The 18,186-nt window shown below is 44.2% G+C and overlaps 7 non-coding genes and 2 pseudogenes across 7 annotated transcripts; all 9 read left to right on the forward strand.

Moving 5' to 3' along the window:
- The first annotated feature begins 233 nt into the window (after positions 1–233).
- LOC141229647 (U2 spliceosomal RNA) lies at positions 234–424 on the forward strand. The gene has a single exon (XR_012296302.1). It is a non-coding gene; the product is annotated as a U2 spliceosomal RNA (small nuclear RNA).
- A 1,115-nt stretch (positions 425–1,539) lies between these two features.
- LOC141229529 (U2 spliceosomal RNA) lies at positions 1,540–1,730 on the forward strand. The gene has a single exon (XR_012296188.1). It is a non-coding gene; the product is annotated as a U2 spliceosomal RNA (small nuclear RNA).
- Positions 1,731–2,845: 1,115 nt separating this feature from the next.
- On the forward strand, positions 2,846–3,036 carry LOC141229642 (U2 spliceosomal RNA). Its single transcript, XR_012296297.1, has one exon. It is a non-coding gene; the product is annotated as a U2 spliceosomal RNA (small nuclear RNA).
- A 1,123-nt stretch (positions 3,037–4,159) lies between these two features.
- On the forward strand, positions 4,160–4,350 carry LOC141229530 (U2 spliceosomal RNA). Its single transcript, XR_012296189.1, has one exon. It is a non-coding gene; the product is annotated as a U2 spliceosomal RNA (small nuclear RNA).
- A 1,115-nt stretch (positions 4,351–5,465) lies between these two features.
- Positions 5,466–5,656, forward strand: LOC141229643 (U2 spliceosomal RNA). The gene has a single exon (XR_012296298.1). It is a non-coding gene; the product is annotated as a U2 spliceosomal RNA (small nuclear RNA).
- Positions 5,657–6,779: 1,123 nt separating this feature from the next.
- On the forward strand, positions 6,780–6,970 carry LOC141229648 (U2 spliceosomal RNA). Its single transcript, XR_012296303.1, has one exon. It is a non-coding gene; the product is annotated as a U2 spliceosomal RNA (small nuclear RNA).
- Positions 6,971–13,184: 6,214 nt separating this feature from the next.
- LOC141229685 (U2 spliceosomal RNA) lies at positions 13,185–13,412 on the forward strand (annotated as a pseudogene).
- Positions 13,413–14,527: 1,115 nt separating this feature from the next.
- Positions 14,528–14,718, forward strand: LOC141229531 (U2 spliceosomal RNA). Its single transcript, XR_012296190.1, has one exon. It is a non-coding gene; the product is annotated as a U2 spliceosomal RNA (small nuclear RNA).
- Positions 14,719–15,833: 1,115 nt separating this feature from the next.
- Positions 15,834–15,911, forward strand: LOC141229703 (U2 spliceosomal RNA; annotated as a pseudogene).
- The last annotated feature ends 2,275 nt before the right edge of the window (positions 15,912–18,186 follow it).

Genomic DNA, 18,186 nt, shown 5'->3' on the forward strand with positions numbered 1-18,186 from the left:
ACGGTGTTGAGGCGGGTGGGAACAGCAGGGGGTGAAGGTGCTGTGTTTAAAGAGGTGGAGTTATGCAGATCTAAAACGCGTGGATTGCAGCAGCAGCAAGCCGAAAAGTGCAGGCATGTAAGGGATCTAGAGGTTGACAACATGTCTTCTTAACGGGAGTCCAGGAGCTCATCTCCACAAATGGACTTTTCAGGATCCTTGGGTGGCTCCGTAGTTTGAAACCAATTCTGGTTATCGCTTCTCGGCCTTTTGGCTAAGATGAAGTGTAGTATCTGTTCTTATCAGTTTAATATCTGATACGTCCCCTATCTGGGGACCATATATTAAATGGATTTTTAGAACAGGGAGATGGAAAAAGAGCTTGCTCTGTCCACTCCACGCATTGACCTGGTATTGCAGTATCTCCAGGACCGGTGCACCCCTTCTTTAATGCAGTTTCTAAAATCAGAAAGAATTGAATTCAATGTTTTTTGTTCATTTTGCTTGTTTGTCGGATTTTGGGATGGACTCTTTGGCTTTGCTTTTCTTCTCCTCATTGGATTTTTCATGTTCAAAGTTGCAGAAGCCAGATTACAAGCTCATTTTGGTTCAACTTCAGCAACTGTGCATTGCATTGCCATGTAATGTGATGCAATGCTATCTTTCTAGCTCTCCCTTTTTACTTCCTTTTGGATAAACAGACATATTAGGCAAGCATTTTGGAGCTTTCACCTAAATAACTACAGGTGGTGAGATAAGCTGCACAATATAATTGACCTTTCAGTATATTGTTGCACACACACCATCTATTTAGCAAATGCCCTTGTTATCAACAGCAGCCTTTTAAACTCACCTGAGCTAACAGGTATGTGCGCTGGTTACTCTGCTGCGCTTAAAATTTCTTTTTTGGTTTGCTACAATGCCTTTTCTGAAACGTTGTCTCCCTCTGCTGGAACACTGACTTCTTTCATTTAATGCCTGCAGACTATAAAAGAGAACCCAACCCAAAAAGTTTGGTTGATTAGTCTGTGGCATTCTGTTAAACTGTTGCTTATGGCGGTCTCTGTGAGCTTCTCAGCGACATTCAGCCAGCCAGGTATCCTGCCTGCAGTAGATGGAATGTGGCAATGGAACGCTGGCTGCGCGTGTCATAATAGGCTCTGAGCCTTTATATACCTGTGCACAGCAGCAGCCACCTTCAGTCTGCTGCTGGACAGCCAGCAGCAGCAGCAGCAGGAGAGGTATGTAATCAGGAGCCCTCCTGCTAAGGGTAGACAGCTGCTCGTTCCACCCCACCCCCCGCCTTAATTGGTTCTCCTCCCTTCCAACGGTGTTGAGGCGGGTGGGAACAGCAGGGGGTGAAGGTGCTGTGTTTAAAGAGGTGGAGTTATGCAGATCTAAAACGCGTGGATTGCAGCAGCAGCAAGCCGAAAAGTGCAGGCATGTAAGGGATCTAGAGGTTGACAACATGTCTTCTTAACGGGAGTCCAGGAGCTCATCTCCACAAATGGACTTTTCAGGATCCTTGGGTGGCTCCGTAGTTTGAAACCAATTCTGGTTATCGCTTCTCGGCCTTTTGGCTAAGATCAAGTGTAGTATCTGTTCTTATCAGTTTAATATCTGATACGTCCCCTATCTGGGGACCATATATTAAATGGATTTTTAGAACAGGGAGATGGAAAAAGAGCTTGCTCTGTCCACTCCACGCATTGACCTGGTATTGCAGTATCTCCAGGACCGGTGCACCCCTTCTTTAATGCAGTTTCTAAAATCAGAAAGAATTGAATTCAATGTTTTTTGTTCATTTTGCTTGTTTGTCGGATTTTGGGATGGACTCTTTGGCTTTGCTTTTCTTCTCCTCATTGGATTTTTCATGTTCAAAGTTGCAGAAGCCAGATTACAAGCTCATTTTGGTTCAACTTCAGCAACTGTGCATTGCATTGCCATGTAATGTGATGCAATGCTATCTTTCTAGCTCTCCCTTTTTACTTCCTTTTGGATAAACAGACATATTAGGCAAGCATTTTGGAGCTTTCACCTAAATAACTACAGGTGGTGAGATAAGCTGCACAATATAATTGACCTTTCAGTATATTGTTGCACACACACCATCTATTTAGCAAATGCCCTTGTTATCAACAGCAGCCTTTTAAACTCACCTGAGCTAACAGGTATGTGCGCTGGTTACTCTGCTGCGCTTAAAATTTATTTTTTGGTTTGCTACAATGCCTTTTCTGAAACGTTGTCTCCCTCTGCTGGAACACTGACTTCTTTCATTTAATGCCTGCAGACTATAAAAGAGAACCCAACCCAAAAAGTTTGGTTGATTAGTCTGTGGCATTCTGTTAAACTGTTGCTTATGGCGGTCTCTGTGAGCTTCTCAGCGACATTCAGCCAGCCAGGTATCCTGCCTGCAGTAGATGGAATGTGGCAATGGAACGCTGGCTGCGCGTGTCATAATAGGCTCTGAGCCTTTATATACCTGTGCACAGCAGCAGCCACCTTCAGTCTGCTGCTGGACAGCCAGCAGCAGCAGCAGCAGGAGAGGTATGTAATCAGGAGCCCTCCTGCTAAGGGTAGACAGCTGCTCGTTCCACCCCACCCCCCGCCTTAATTGGTTCTCCTCCCTTCCAACGGTGTTGAGGCGGGTGGGAACAGCAGGGGGTGAAGGTGCTGTGTTTAAAGAGGTGGAGTTATGCAGATCTAAAACGCGTGGATTGCAGCAGCAGCAAGCCGAAAAGTGCAGGCATGTAAGGGATCTAGAGGTTGACAACATGTCTTCTTAACGGGAGTCCAGGAGCTCATCTCCACAAATGGACTTTTCAGGATCCTTGGGTGGCTCCGTAGTTTGAAACCAATTCTGGTTATCGCTTCTCGGCCTTTTGGCTAAGATCAAGTGTAGTATCTGTTCTTATCAGTTTAATATCTGATACGTCCCCTATCTGGGGACCATATATTAAATGGATTTTTAGAACAGGGAGATGGAAAAAGAGCTTGCTCTGTCCACTCCACGCATTGACCTGGTATTGCAGTATCTCCAGAACCGGTGCACCCCTTCTTTAATGCAGTTTCTAAAATCAGAAAGAATTGAATTCAATGTTTTTTGTTCATTTTGCTTGTTTGTCGTTTTGTCGGATTTTGGGATGGACTCTTTGGCTTTGCTTTTCTTCTCCTCATTGGATTTTTCATGTTCAAAGTTGCAGAAGCCAGATTACAAGCTCATTTTGGTTCAACTTCAGCAACTGTGCATTGCATTGCCATGTAATGTAACGCAATGCTATCTTTCTAGCTCTCCCTCTTTACTTCCTTTTGGATAAACAGACATATTAGGCAAGCATTTTGGAGCTTTCACCTAAATAACTACAGGTGGTGAGATAAGCTGCACAATATAATTGACCTTTCAGTATATTGTTGCACACACACCATCTATTTAGCAAATGCCCTTGTTATCAACAGCAGCCTTTTAAACTCACCTGAGCTAACAGGTATGTGCGCTGGTTACTCTGCTGCGCTTAAAATTTCTTTTTTGGTTTGCTACAATGCCTTTTCTGAAACGTTGTCTCCCTCTGCTGGAACACTGACTTCTTTCATTTAATGCCTGCAGACTATAAAAGAGAACCCAACCCAAAAAGTTTGGTTGATTAGTCTGTGGCATTCTGTTAAACTGTTGCTTATGGCGGTCTCTGTGAGCTTCTCAGCGACATTCAGCCAGCCAGGTATCCTGCCTGCAGTAGATGGAATGTGGCAATGGAACGCTGGCTGCGCGTGTCATAATAGGCTCTGAGCCTTTATATACCTGTGCACAGCAGCAGCCACCTTCAGTCTGCTGCTGGACAGCCAGCAGCAGCAGCAGCAGGAGAGGTATGTAATCAGGAGCCCTCCTGCTAAGGGTAGACAGCTGCTCGTTCCACCCCACCCCCCGCCTTAATTGGTTCTCCTCCCTTCCAACGGTGTTGAGGCGGGTGGGAACAGCAGGGGGTGAAGGTGCTGTGTTTAAAGAGGTGGAGTTATGCAGATCTAAAACGCGTGGATTGCAGCAGCAGCAAGCCGAAAAGTGCAGGCATGTAAGGGATCTAGAGGTTGACAACATGTCTTCTTAACGGGAGTCCAGGAGCTCATCTCCACAAATGGACTTTTCAGGATCCTTGGGTGGCTCCGTAGTTTGAAACCAATTCTGGTTATCGCTTCTCGGCCTTTTGGCTAAGATCAAGTGTAGTATCTGTTCTTATCAGTTTAATATCTGATACGTCCCCTATCTGGGGACCATATATTAAATGGATTTTTAGAACAGGGAGATGGAAAAAGAGCTTGCTCTGTCCACTCCACGCATTGACCTGGTATTGCAGTATCTCCAGGACCGGTGCACCCCTTCTTTAATGCAGTTTCTAAAATCAGAAAGAATTGAATTCAATGTTTTTTGTTCATTTTGCTTGTTTGTCGGATTTTGGGATGGACTCTTTGGCTTTGCTTTTCTTCTCCTCATTGGATTTTTCATGTTCAAAGTTGCAGAAGCCAGATTACAAGCTCATTTTGGTTCAACTTCAGCAACTGTGCATTGCATTGCCATGTAATGTGATGCAATGCTATCTTTCTAGCTCTCCCTTTTTACTTCCTTTTGGATAAACAGACATATTAGGCAAGCATTTTGGAGCTTTCACCTAAATAACTACAGGTGGTGAGATAAGCTGCACAATATAATTGACCTTTCAGTATATTGTTGCACACACACCATCTATTTAGCAAATGCCCTTGTTATCAACAGCAGCCTTTTAAACTCACCTGAGCTAACAGGTATGTGCGCTGGTTACTCTGCTGCGCTTAAAATTTCTTTTTTGGTTTGCTACAATGCCTTTTCTGAAACGTTGTCTCCCTCTGCTGGAACACTGACTTCTTTCATTTAATGCCTGCAGACTATAAAAGAGAACCCAACCCAAAAAGTTTGGTTGATTAGTCTGTGGCATTCTGTTAAACTGTTGCTTATGGCGGTCTCTGTGAGCTTCTCAGCGACATTCAGCCAGCCAGGTATCCTGCCTGCAGTAGATGGAATGTGGCAATGGAACGCTGGCTGCGCGTGTCATAATAGGCTCTGAGCCTTTATATACCTGTGCACAGCAGCAGCCACCTTCAGTCTGCTGCTGGACAGCCAGCAGCAGCAGCAGCAGGAGAGGTATGTAATCAGGAGCCCTCCTGCTAAGGGTAGACAGCTGCTCGTTCCACCCCACCCCCCGCCTTAATTGGTTCTCCTCCCTTCCAACGGTGTTGAGGCGGGTGGGAACAGCAGGGGGTGAAGGTGCTGTGTTTAAAGAGGTGGAGTTATGCAGATCTAAAACGCGTGGATTGCAGCAGCAGCAAGCCGAAAAGTGCAGGCATGTAAGGGATCTAGAGGTTGACAACATGTCTTCTTAACGGGAGTCCAGGAGCTCATCTCCACAAATGGACTTTTCAGGATCCTTGGGTGGCTCCGTAGTTTGAAACCAATTCTGGTTATCGCTTCTCGGCCTTTTGGCTAAGATCAAGTGTAGTATCTGTTCTTATCAGTTTAATATCTGATACGTCCCCTATCTGGGGACCATATATTAAATGGATTTTTAGAACAGGGAGATGGAAAAAGAGCTTGCTCTGTCCACTCCACGCATTGACCTGGTATTGCAGTATCTCCAGAACCGGTGCACCCCTTCTTTAATGCAGTTTCTAAAATCAGAAAGAATTGAATTCAATGTTTTTTGTTCATTTTGCTTGTTTGTCGTTTTGTCGGATTTTGGGATGGACTCTTTGGCTTTGCTTTTCTTCTCCTCATTGGATTTTTCATGTTCAAAGTTGCAGAAGCCAGATTACAAGCTCATTTTGGTTCAACTTCAGCAACTGTGCATTGCATTGCCATGTAATGTAACGCAATGCTATCTTTCTAGCTCTCCCTCTTTACTTCCTTTTGGATAAACAGACATATTAGGCAAGCATTTTGGAGCTTTCACCTAAATAACTACAGGTGGTGAGATAAGCTGCACAATATAATTGACCTTTCAGTATATTGTTGCACACACACCATCTATTTAGCAAATGCCCTTGTTATCAACAGCAGCCTTTTAAACTCACCTGAGCTAACAGGTATGTGCGCTGGTTACTCTGCTGCGCTTAAAATTTCTTTTTTGGTTTGCTACAATGCCTTTTCTGAAACGTTGTCTCCCTCTGCTGGAACACTGACTTCTTTCATTTAATGCCTGCAGACTATAAAAGAGAACCCAACCCAAAAAGTTTGGTTGATTAGTCTGTGGCATTCTGTTAAACTGTTGCTTATGGCGGTCTCTGTGAGCTTCTCAGCGACATTCAGCCAGCCAGGTATCCTGCCTGCAGTAGATGGAATGTGGCAATGGAACGCTGGCTGCGCGTGTCATAATAGGCTCTGAGCCTTTATATACCTGTGCACAGCAGCAGCCACCTTCAGTCTGCTGCTGGACAGCCAGCAGCAGCAGCAGCAGGAGAGGTATGTAATCAGGAGCCCTCCTGCTAAGGGTAGACAGCTGCTCGTTCCACCCCACCCCCCGCCTTAATTGGTTCTCCTCCCTTCCAACGGTGTTGAGGCGGGTGGGAACAGCAGGGGGTGAAGGTGCTGTGTTTAAAGAGGTGGAGTTATGCAGATCTAAAATGCGTGGATTGCAGCAGCAGCAAGCCGAAAAGTGCAGGCATGTAAGGGATCTAGAGGTTGACAACATGTCTTCTTAACGGGAGTCCAGGAGCTCATCTCCACAAATGGACTTTTCAGGATCCTTGGGTGGCTCCGTAGTTTGAAACCAATTCTGGTTATCGCTTCTCGGCCTTTTGGCTAAGATGAAGTGTAGTATCTGTTCTTATCAGTTTAATATCTGATACGTCCCCTATCTGGGGACCATATATTAAATGGATTTTTAGAACAGGGAGATGGAAAAAGAGCTTGCTCTGTCCACTCCACGCATTGACCTGGTATTGCAGTATCTCCAGGACCGGTGCACCCCTTCTTTAATGCAGTTTCTAAAATCAGAAAGAATTGAATTCAATGTTTTTTGTTCATTTTGCTTGTTTGTCGGATTTTGGGATGGACTCTTTGGCTTTGCTTTTCTTCTCCTCATTGGATTTTTCATGTTCAAAGTTGCAGAAGCCAGATTACAAGCTCATTTTGGTTCAACTTCAGCAACTGTGCATTGCATTGCCATGTAATGTGATGCAATGCTATCTTTCTAGCTCTCCCTTTTTACTTCCTTTTGGATAAACAGACATATTAGGCAAGCATTTTGGAGCTTTCACCTAAATAACTACAGGTGGTGAGATAAGCTGCACAATATAATTGACCTTTCAGTATATTGTTGCACACACACCATCTATTTAGCAAATGCCCTTGTTATCAACAGCAGCCTTTTAAACTCACCTGAGCTAACAGGTATGTGCGCTGGTTACTCTGCTGCGCTTAAAATTTCTTTTTTGGTTTGCTACAATGCCTTTTCTGAAACGTTGTCTCCCTCTGCTGGAACACTGACTTCTTTCATTTAATGCCTGCAGACTATAAAAGAGAACCCAACCCAAAAAGTTTGGTTGATTAGTCTGTGGCATTCTGTTAAACTGTTGCTTATGGCGGTCTCTGTGAGCTTCTCAGCGACATTCAGCCAGCCAGGTATCCTGCCTGCAGTAGATGGAATGTGGCAATGGAACGCTGGCTGCGCGTGTCATAATAGGCTCTGAGCCTTTATATACCTGTGCACAGCAGCAGCCACCTTCAGTCTGCTGCTGGACAGCCAGCAGCAGCAGCAGCAGGAGAGGTATGTAATCAGGAGCCCTCCTGCTAAGGGTAGACAGCTGCTCGTTCCACCCCACCCCCCGCCTTAATTGGTTCTCCTCCCTTCCAACGGTGTTGAGGCGGGTGGGAACAGCAGGGGGTGAAGGTGCTGTGTTTAAAGAGGTGGAGTTATGCAGATCTAAAACGCGTGGATTGCAGCAGCAGCAAGCCGAAAAGTGCAGGCATGTAAGGGATCTAGAGGTTGACAACATGTCTTCTTAACGGGAGTCCAGGAGCTCATCTCCACAAATGGACTTTTCAGGATCCTTGGGTGGCTCCGTAGTTTGAAACCAATTCTGGTTATCGCTTCTCGGCCTTTTGGCACGATCCTTGTGATTGGTGTCAGGAGGCAGGTTCGTGATCACTGGAATTCTTTCTCGGCCTTTTCCGATTGGAACTGCTGCTATTGGGAAGGAAGGAAGGTGTTTCTCGTACCTTTCGGCGTGGAAGGAATTCTGGATCGTGGAGGAGGATTTCTTCAGGACTGGAGTTCTGGACGCTGCTGAACAGAAGGGATCGAGTCTGGTGCTGTTATTTTTGGACGTCATCGGGCTTTCTTTTGAATTTTCTCTGTGTGGAAATGGAGATGAATTTGGATCAGGACGATGCCTACATGAAGGACACCATCCGGTTTGTGGTGAGTGTGGAATTTAGGCAAGTTAAAAACTTGGACTTTTTGTACAGGAAAGTCTTTACTCCTATCTTGCATATCAGCAAGGATGAGTACTTTTGTGTTCAGTCATTTTCTAACAGAGGAGTACACGATGTGACTTTGAGAGGTGCTGGTGTATGTGAGAGGGTTTTTTCCAGTTTTAGATATGCTGCAGCCTGTGAGCATAGTGAGGTATTGGAAGGAATTTCAGCCACGCCTCGCTTTCAATTTGATCAAAGGATGCTAACAATACATATGTATAACCCTTTCATATCTGATGAGCAAGTGACTTCATACTTAAGAAGGTTTTGCTCCGTATTAATTATGAAAAAACGTTGTACGACTGGTTTTGGGGCCTGGAACGGCAAGAGACTGTATCAGGTCGTTTTTAAAAAGGACCCGTCAGTGGAGGGGGGTGTCTTAAGACCCCCACCAGTCGTGCTCATAAATAGAGATAGAGGCTTTTTGTTTTTTTCTAATATGCCACCATATTGTAAACGATGTCGGAAATATGGCCATATGGATGAAAATTGCGCCCCTTGTGAAGTATGTTCTGGCCCGGTTCATCAGGCGAGAGAGTGCCCAATGCAAGCCAGGCAAACATCTGAGGCTGATGCTGAAGATAAACAAGGGGATGGTGGGCAGATGGAGGATGGAGGATCAGAAAGTTCTTCTAATGTGGCGCAGGAAGTAGAGGTTCTGGCACCTCTAAGTAATAGAGAAAAAAGAGAAGAGAGGAAGAAAGCTGAAGAAAAGAAGAAAGAAGAAAGGAAGAAGGAAGAAAAGAAGAAGGAAGTAAAGAAGAAGGAAGAAAAGAAGAAGGAAGACAAGAAGAAGGAAGACAAGAAGAAAGAAGATAAAAAGAAAGAAGGAGAGAGGAAAGAAGATGGAAGAGAGGAAGGAACATTGGAAGAGGAAAAGGAGGGGCAACAAGGTATTGTGGATACAGTTGCTGCTCTGGCGGTATTATCAGAGATGTCGTCAGGGATTCCTTGTGCCCAGGAAAATATGGACTTAAGTTCAAAATCTTTGAAAAGGAGTACATGGGAAGAAGAGCAACAGGAGATCATGGAGGACTTGGGTGGGAAAAAATCTCGTGGTGACGCGTCTTCTTTGTTTGGGGATGTATCTCCCTCAAGTTCTTCTGATCAAGAATCCTTAATTGTGGATGTGAAATCACCTTTGGTAGATGAGGGCGGAGGGATTAGCCCTGGGCCTATTACTAGAAGATGATTACTGTTGTATCCCTGAATGTTCAGGGGTTGAACAATTTATACAAACGCACTGCATTATATGATTTTTTGAATAATGAGAAATGCGATTTTATTTTTTTACAAGAATGTAATTTAGAAAGGAAAATGAGCTATGAATATTTACGTGGAATATGGAAGGGTAACATGTTTTTTTCTGGTGGGAATGAATTGAAAAGTGATGGGGTGGGTTTTTTGTGCTCTAGTGAGTGGGAGGTGGTGAAGTATGAGGAAATTTACCCTGGTCGTATTCTATGTGTAGAAGTAATGAGGGAGGGTAAAAGGGTGCGTTGTTTTAATATTTATGCTCATACTGAGAAAAATCAAAGATTACATTTATTCGAGATTTTACAGCTTTTTTTATCAGGTGCGGATCCGATTTTAATTGGTGGGGATTTTAACTGCCAGTTAAATAATGTACGGGATGGGTCGGTAACCTGCCTTAAGAACATAATTTCTGCCTTCAGTTTAAAGGATGCATGGGCTATGGATGGTAGTAAAAAAGAATTTGAAGTTACGTGGTCAAACAGAGGTTTTACGTCTAGGATTGATCACTTTTTTATGTCTGATTCTTTTAAATGTTCCTCTTTTAAGACAAGTATTAATCCTTTTTCGGATCATAAGTTATTGGGATGCACTTTAGCAATAGACCCTTGCGGTAAGAAAAAACCTTCGCATTGGAAACTGAATGTTTCTTTATTACAGGGGGAGAATTTTAAAGAAGACTTTAAGGTTTTTTATAATGAATTAAAACTTAACAAAAAGGGTTTTAAGTGTATTTTAGACTGGTGGGATTTTATGAAGGGTAAGATCAGAACCTTCTTTGTTAAATTGGGAAAGAGGAAAGCGTATGAGAAAAGGCAGTTTTATGATGCGTTAAATGCTAATTTGCAGTGTTATTATTATTTTCAAAACAATGGAGTTAATATGGACAGCAGTATTAGTGAGGTAAAGGAGAAAATTCAGAATGCACTAAAAGAGAAGGGAAAAGAAATCATCTTCAACTCTAGGGTAAAGGTCCTGGATGAGGATGAGAAATGCACTAAGTTTTTCTTTAAAAAAATATGTGGAAAAAAGGATTTTATTGAGGTCTTAGAGGGTGAGGTGAGCCCAGAAGGGAAAGCATTGCAGGCCAAAATGTTTTATGATGATCTGTTTTCTCGAAAAAAGATTGATGAATCATTGAAAAAACATTTTTTAGAGGTTCTGGATAAAGCTCTTAGTGAGGAAGAAAAATTACTTTTATCTAGGGAGTTTACTAAGGAGGAGATATTTAATACTATTTGCACTTTACAAAATCAGAAGACACCAGGTGTGGATGGCCTCCCTGTGGAGTTTTACAGGGTTGTGTGGGATATTATAGGGGAAGATTTTTATGAGTTGTTTTTAGAAGTGGAGTCCTCTTTTAATATTCCCAAGTCATGGGCAGAAGGCCTTATTGTTTTATTATATAAAAAAGGAGGAAAAGAACTGATTAAAAATTGGAGGCCTATTACGCTGCTAAATACAGACTATAAAGTATATGCAAAACTATTGGCCAATAGATTAAAGAGTGTGATAGGGTCGGTTATTGAGGTGGATCAGTCTTGTGCAGTCCCGAATCGTAAGATTACCGACACGCTAATCTTACTGAGAGATATAATATGGGATGTGGCTGATAGGAAGCAGGACTTGGCCCTTGTTTCCCTTGATTTTGAGAAGGCATATGATAGGGTTGCTCATGAGTTTTTATTTGCCGTTTTAAAAAAAATAGGATGTCCTGGTGTTTTTATTGAACGTATTAAATGTCTGTATAAGTTATGTTTTAGTAAGATTTCTATTAATGGTTTTTTATCGGAAAATATTAATATTAATTGTGGGGTTAAGCAGGGGTGCCCCCTGTCGCCTATACTTTTCATTTGTGCAATAGAACCCCTTTTAACTGCTTTTAGGAAAGATAAAGTTATTAATGGCTTTTTTATTCCTGGCAGTAGGAATGACCAAGTGAAGGTTTTAGCTTATATGGATGATGTGTCAGTTTTAGTGCGGGACATTAAGAGTCTTCATAGAGTTTTAAGGACAGTTGTGTGGTTTGGTGGAGCATCTGGTTTTAAAATAAATTTAGAAAAATCAGGTGTTTTAACTATGGGTAAATTTCTTTTAAATTCGGATTGCATGCTGATGAGATTAATGGAAATTAAAGTTTTAGGGGTATTTTTTACAGAGACATGTGGGAATGTGAGGAATTGGGAGTCCCTGCTTGAAAGGGTAAGGAAAAAGATTGATTTTTGGAACTTGAGAAGTTTAACAATGGAAGGCAAAATCTTGATAATAAAGCAGGTCTTACTTCCGATAATTTTATACATTTCAACTGTTTTTATACCTCCTATTAATGTAATGAAAAAGATAATTAAGTTATGTTTTAATTTCCTATGGAAGTCAAAAATGGAAAGGGTAAAAAGGGAAGAGTTGTACAAAATTAAAGGGAAAGGAGGGAAAGGCTTCCCAGACATCAGAACCTTCATTTATGCCAAGTATTTAGCTAATTGCATATGCACTTTATTAGGACCAGTTTCTAGGCTGAAAACCTTTTTAACATACAATTTGGGTTTTTTTATTAGGAAATACAAATGGTTACAAATGCATTTGGAACGGCCATATAAGTTTATGCCATCTGGGAATTATATTATTTTAGAAAGAATTCTGAGGGATTTTAAATTAATGAATATGGATCTTAAAATACTTGGAAATCATAAGAACATTTTAAAAGTCTTAGAAAGCAGGGTGATAGCTAGTCCGGTAGAGCGATTTTCCGATAATGTTGTAGATAAAATTTGGATTAATGCAAATTTTAAGTGTTTGACTAATGAACACAAGGACTTAATATGGTGTAGTATTAAAGACTGTCTGCCAACTCGAGATTTCCAATATAGAAGAGGATTGGTACGGTTTGAAAAATGCCCAAGACGTAAATGTGCTGCTGGCGAAACAGCTATGCACATTTTTTGGAACTGTTGTTATGCGCAATTAGTATGGAGAAAGATTAGTAATTTAGTTAAAGCTCTAAGTGGTGTTAATTTTCTAGATTTTAATAGGATTTTTTACGGGTTGGGTGTCAAGGATGAAGTGTTCAAGGTTGTATGGATAATTTTATCTTGTGTGAAAATGGCGCTTTGGAAAACTCGGAATATTTTGATTTTTAAACATAAGGAAGTATCGGTACAAGAATGTATTAAGTTATGCCTAAGTTATATGTTTTTATATTTCTGGAGAGATAAGGTGTTGTTTGGTGATAAAAAAGCTAATGAAATTTGGAAGCAAAAAGATTGGAATGTACTTACCTTGTGATGTTCTTGTTGCACCATATGTACCCCCCTGTAAAAAATGGAAATTCTAAAGTTAAAAGGAAAATAAACTGGAATATGGAAAATAATATAAGCTGTAAATTTACAACAAAAAAAGGAAAAAAAAAAAAAAAAGATCCAGTTTGCTATCTACAATGAGGAAACTTTTAAGTTTGAAACCATTTTAACATGATGACTTGTGATGGTGGACTTAAAGATCTGAGTAGAAAAAAAAAAAAAAAAAAAAAAAATCTGTTCTTATCAGTTTAATATCTGATACGTCCCCTATCTGGGGACCATATATTAAATGGATTTTTAGAACAGGGAGATGGAAAAAGAGCTTGCTCTGTCCACTCCACGCATTGACCTGGTATTGCAGTATCTCCAGGACCGGTGCACCCCTTCTTTAATGCAGTTTCTAAAATCAGAAAGAATTGAATTCAATGTTTTTTGTTCATTTTGCTTGTTTGTCGGATTTTGGGATGGACTCTTTGGCTTTGCTTTTCTTCTCCTCATTGGATTTTTCATGTTCAAAGTTGCAGAAGCCAGATTACAAGCTCATTTTGGTTCAACTTCAGCAACTGTGCATTGCATTGCCATGTAATGTAATGCAATGCTATCTTTCTAGCTCTCCCTTTTTACTTCCTTTTGGATAAACAGACATATTAGGCAAGCATTTTGGAGCTTTCACCTAAATAACTACAGGTGGTGAGATAAGCTGCACAATATAATTGACCTTTCAGTATATTGTTGCACACACACCATCTATTTAGCAAATGCCCTTGTTATCAACAGCAGCCTTTTAAACTCACCTGAGCTAACAGGTATGTGCGCTGGTTACTCTGCTGCGCTTAAAATTTCTTTTTTGGTTTGCTACAATGCCTTTTCTGAAACGTTGTCTCCCTCTGCTGGAACACTGACTTCTTTCATTTAATGCCTGCAGACTATAAAAGAGAACCCAACCCAAAAAGTTTGGTTGATTAGTCTGTGGCATTCTGTTAAACTGTTGCTTATGGCGGTCTCTGTGAGCTTCTCAGCGACATTCAGCCAGCCAGGTATCCTGCCTGCAGTAGATGGAATGTGGCAATGGAACGCTGGCTGCGCGTGTCATAATAGGCTCTGAGCCTTTATATACCTGTGCACAGCAGCAGCCACCTTCAGTCTGCTGCTGGACAGCCAGCAGCAGCAGCAGCAGGAGAGGTATGTAATCAGTAGCCCTCCTGCTAAGGGTAGACAGCTGCTCGTTCCACCCCACCCCCCGCCTTAATTGGTTCTCCTCCCTTCCAACGGTGTTGAGGCGGGTGGGAACAGCAGGGGGTGAAGGTGCTGTGTTTAAAGAGGTGGAGTTATGCAGATCTAAAACGCGTGGATTGCAGCAGCAGCAAGCCGAAAAGTGCAGGCATGTAAGGGATCTAGAGGTTGACAACATGTCTTCTTAACGGGAGTCCAGGAGCTCATCTCCACAAATGGACTTTTCAGGATCCTTGGGTGGCTCCGTAGTTTGAAACCAATTCTGGTTATCGCTTCTCGGCCTTTTGGCTAAGATCAAGTGTAGTATCTGTTCTTATCAGTTTAATATCTGATACGTCCCCTATCTGGGGACCATATATTAAATGGATTTTTAGAACAGGGAGATGGAAAAAGAGCTTGCTCTGTCCACTCCACGCATTGACCTGGTATTGCAGTATCTCCAGGACCGGTGCACCCCTTCTTTAATGCAGTTTCTAAAATCAGAAAGAATTGAATTCAATGTTTTTTGTTCATTTTGATTGTTTGTCGGATTTTGGGATGGACTCTTTGGCTTTGCTTTTCTTCTCCTCATTGGATTTTTCATGTTCAAAGTTGCAGAAGCCAGATTACAAGCTCATTTTGGTTCAACTTCAGCAACTGTGCATTGCATTGCCATGTAATGTAATGCAATGCTATCTTTCTAGCTCTCCCTTTTTACTTCCTTTTGGATAAACAGACATATTAGGCAAGCATTTTGGAGCTTTCACCTAAATAACTACAGGTGGTGAGATAAGCTGCACAATATAATTGACCTTTCAGTATATTGTTGCACACACACCATCTATTTAGCAAATGCCCTTGTTATCAACAGCAGCCTTTTAAACTCACCTGAGCTAACAGGTATGTGCGCTGGTTACTCTGCTGCGCTTAAAATTTCTTTTTTGGTTTGCTACAATGCCTTTTCTGAAACGTTGTCTCCCTCTGCTGGAACACTGACTTCTTTCATTTAATGCCTGCAGACTATAAAAGAGAACCCAACCCAAAAAGTTTGGTTGATTAGTCTGTGGCATTCTGTTAAACTGTTGCTTATGGCGGTCTCTGTGAGCTTCTCAGCGACATTCAGCCAGCCAGGTATCCTGCCTGCAGTAGATGGAATGTGGCAATGGAACGCTGGCTGCGCGTGTCATAATAGGCTCTGAGCCTTTATATACCTGTGCACAGCAGCAGCCACCTTCAGTCTGCTGCTGGACAGCCAGCAGCAGCAGCAGCAGGAGAGGTATGTAATCAGCAGCCCTCCTGCTAAGGGTAGACAGCTGCTCGTTCCACCCCACCCCCCGCCTTAATTGGTTCTCCTCCCTTCCAACGGTGTTGAGGCGGGTGGGAACAGCAGGGGGTGAAGGTGCTGTGTTTAAAGAGGTGGAGTTATGCAGATCTAAAACGCGTGGATTGCAGCAGAAGCAAGCCGAAAAGTGCAGGCATGTAAGGGATCTAGAGGTTGACAACATGTCTTCTTAACGGGAGTCCAGGAGCTCATCTCCACAAATGGACTTTTCAGGATCCTTGGGTGGCTCCGTAGTTTGAAACCAATTCTGGTTATCGCTTCTCGGCCTTTTGGCTAAGATCAAGTGTAGTATCTGTTCTTTTAAAAACACAAGAGCTACGATCTACACTTGACGAGAGCGATCGAACTCGGAAGGAGAAGAGCTTCGGAGCCCAGCTGACATCGGAGAACGAAGGCGGATATCGGTGGGAGGAAGAAGCTCTAAAGAATCCAGAAGAAGACGAAGACTCGGAGAAGAATCGGGCTGTCCTGTGGAATCTTCGAGGAAGAAAATCATCGAGACAAAGACCTTTCGGGGAATTTGTCCAGAACACGACGGGAGAAGAATCTGCATAGCTCCACCCATTCCGGGAAGAGTTCCAGATCCAGCTCCAAGAAGTAACTGCAGGAGGAAAGCCATGGCAAGCGCTGCGAGGAAGGCCGAAAAGAAGAGCCTGGAGCTGGGGACAGCCAGGAGGGCCCAGCCAGGAGCCGATTCTGACCCCAAGGACTCTGCCTCCACGACTGGCCAGCAGAAGGGACCCCAGAAGCCCCGCCACGAAGCTCCAGCCCTGGAGCCATGGATGCGGCAGACGATGGCCCTGAAGCTGAAGGAAGTGGATGGGAGGGTGCCGGACATGTCCTCGGACGTGTTCTGCCAGAAGATGCTGCTGGATCGAGGCTTCTCCAGGTCGGACACCCTCAGCATCCAGACCTTCTTGACGGGGATCTTCTTCGTCACCTTCGCCACTGTGAACACCTGCAGGAGGTTCTGGGAAATGGTAAGCGCAAAAGGACCGGATAATTCTTTCTCTGCCTTTACAGGTAGCTGCCCTATCCAGAGGGATGAAAGGAGGATCACGGTCTCCATGCGCAACCCGCACACCCCAGGCCAAGACATCTGTACCTTCCTGAGACGCTTCTGTTTGGTTGTGAAGGAACCCTCTCACATCCTGAATGGACTCGGCTTCTGGACAGGTAAGTGGTCGGTGACCGTTAGACTTCACAGGGACCTGGCGTACTCAGACGGACTTCGGCACCTGCCCCCGACATTCTCCCTGGGCAACTCCTACGGCCTCATCTATTACCCGGACATGCCGCGGAACTGCAGGAGATGCGGCAAGAACGGCCACGAGATGAAGGACTGCAAGGAGGATGCCTGCAGGATTTGTCGAGTGACGGGACACAGCTCGAAGGACTGCCCGAAGAAGACGTCCTGCAACCTGTGTGGGCTGGCGGCTCATCTGTACAAGGATTGCCCCAGGCGTGAGAGATCCTGGGCATCGGTGGTTGCGACGACCCCAGCTACGGAGGACAAGGCCCCGACGACCAGGCCTGTGAAGGTCAAGGACGCGACGACCAAGGCCCCAGCGGCCAAGGCCGAGACGACCAAGGCCAAAGCGGTCAAGGAGTCGGTGGCCAAAGCCCCAGCGACGGTCCCAGCAGCTCCGAAGCAGAAGAAAAAGTCAAAGGAGGGTAAGAGTTCTGTCACCCCTCTCTCGATCCCTCCCCCTGCCACCCCCGTCCAATCCCCCCCCACCCCGGCCACCCCTGCTGAGGATTCCACTTCCTCTTCCTCCTTCCCCTACTCCTCAGCAGGTGTCCTTTCCCCTGCCCCGGCAGCCACTCTCCCTCCCCAGACCATGGTAGCGGTGGAATTAACCTTTCCTCCACCCGCCGCTATCTATTCCGAGGAGGATTTTCCCCTTCTTGTCTCCCCAGTTCCAACCCGGGGAAAGAGGAAGGTGGAGGACAGCCCTGCTACTGAATCCTCCAAAAAGAAGATTCTGGATTTCGTAGGCGAAAAGGAGGATACCCTCCCTGAGCCAGAAGAGATGGAGCACATGGTTGAGACCCTGGTGGCCGAGCCAGAAGAGGAGGAACTGGTGGTCGCCGAGATCGAGGCCGCGCTGCTTGACCAGATGGAGGAAGAGGGCCTGCTGGTGATCCCGTCACCAGCAGTCAACACCGACGAGGGACCACCCGACCGGAGTGGTATCTAAGGTGTATTGCCTGCGCTAACTTTTTCTTTTTTCCCTACATGATGGCTAATATTAACTTATTTTCCATTAATGTCAGGAGCATCAAGGACAAGTTCAGACGTCAGACTATTTATGCCTTCCTTACTTCCCAGTTGTGTGATGTTTATATGTTGCAGGAATGTTCCCTTCCCTCCTCTAGGTCCTTCAAACATCTGGCCAGGGAGTGGTCCCACGGTCCATCCTACTGGTCCGGTGGGGGTGACTGCAAGTCTGCGGGGGTCGCAATTCTGATCAGGGGGGGCGCATTCACGCTTGAGTCCGTCCAGGAGCTCATCTGCGGCAGGGCTCTTGTTGTAGATGGCAACTGGGCGGGAGAACCTGTCAGGTTCATCAACGTGTATGCGTCCCCACTGAAGAATGAGCGTT

This window comes from Phyllobates terribilis, unplaced genomic scaffold (assembly GCF_046119375.1).
Source record: "Phyllobates terribilis strain yellow unplaced genomic scaffold, ASM4611937v1 Scaffold_487__1_contigs__length_1357975, whole genome shotgun sequence".
NCBI lineage: Eukaryota > Metazoa > Chordata > Amphibia > Anura > Dendrobatidae > Phyllobates > Phyllobates terribilis.